The following is a 1,276-nucleotide window of genomic DNA, read 5'->3' on the forward strand; positions in this document are numbered from 1 at the left end:
TTCTCATGGGCACTTCCGTCCGTACCGTGTGCGGTTTTCGTTTTCACGGGTTTTCACACACAAGGGGGAAATGCTGAAATCAAACGAGCGGGTAGTTATGGAAGGGTTCTCGCAACGTGATCAGCAACAGGACTTAATCGAACACACAGCCCCGCTCCTGCAGGCCTGTCTGCGACTCGGGACAAACATGCTGCATGCATTTCATGTTCCGATGATAGTTTTTCATCAATGAGCTTTATTGAAAAACGCGTCACGATTGTATTTTTGGTTCAGCGAACATGATTGGCAGGTCATCAGCGACGCACTTGGCTTTCGGCGGTCCATCCTATTAAAAATGTTCTATGAGGTGCTTGAGAGTTAGTAGAATCTTACCTAGAATGCGATCTACGTCGTGTTCCACACTATTTTTCTTTTCAAATAATCGCGATTGTTAATAGTTCCACTCAGGACCGCGTCGCCCGCCCCGCCCCCGGAGGCGCGGCTATTTCTAAGTCCTTCCCATGTTTTCTTTTCTGTTCTTGCTTCGCCTCTGCGAGTTATTTTTGTGTTGGCGTTTACATGCTTCTTATTAGAACTCACATGAGTCACCAGGAGGCTGAACAGTTTTAAAGGTACCAACCGTTACATAACCAAGAAATCCATTTCTGGATGTCAACCACGATACGGATTTAGATCCCACCGACCACTAAAATAACTTGGCTTTGCACTTTTACTTTATGCTGAAATAGGTAGAATTTCATTGCCATTAGGGTGGCTATCTGTTGTATAAAATTTGGACTTCGGTCATTAATCATTTCAATAAAAATATACTCGCCAATTAAACTGCAGCCCACTGTTCTTTTTTTACTGTCTTTCCGACAGAAATTCTGCTCAAATAGCCAGTTGATTAAGTTGATTCACAGAAAAGCTGTTTTGACTCTCAGTGCCTGAGGAAAGAGCTTCATGCATTTCATAGTCCTTGATAGTTTTTCGTAAATGCGTTTTATTTAAAAATGTGCCATGGTTTTATTTTTGAACAAGGGCTGGTGGGAGGCGGCCGGGGGAGACCGAATGGAGCAGCTCCGCTCGGGGTCACGACTGAGGGACATCTCAGCCGGCGATCAGGGTCTGGGGTGCTCTGACGACATCTCCGGGGACGCTTCCTCGAGATCGTGACCTTTCTAACACTTGTCTGCCTTTGGGCTGCCTTTGCCGAGTGTCCGAATGTCTGCATGTGCTGTAATGTAACTTGGTCTTCCGTGTCACGGTGAGATCTCTGTAACTTGGTGGGATCGAC

Source organism: Pteropus alecto, unplaced genomic scaffold, assembly GCF_000325575.1.
Source record: "Pteropus alecto unplaced genomic scaffold, ASM32557v1 scaffold61, whole genome shotgun sequence".
In the NCBI taxonomy this organism is placed as follows: Eukaryota; Metazoa; Chordata; class Mammalia; order Chiroptera; family Pteropodidae; genus Pteropus; species Pteropus alecto.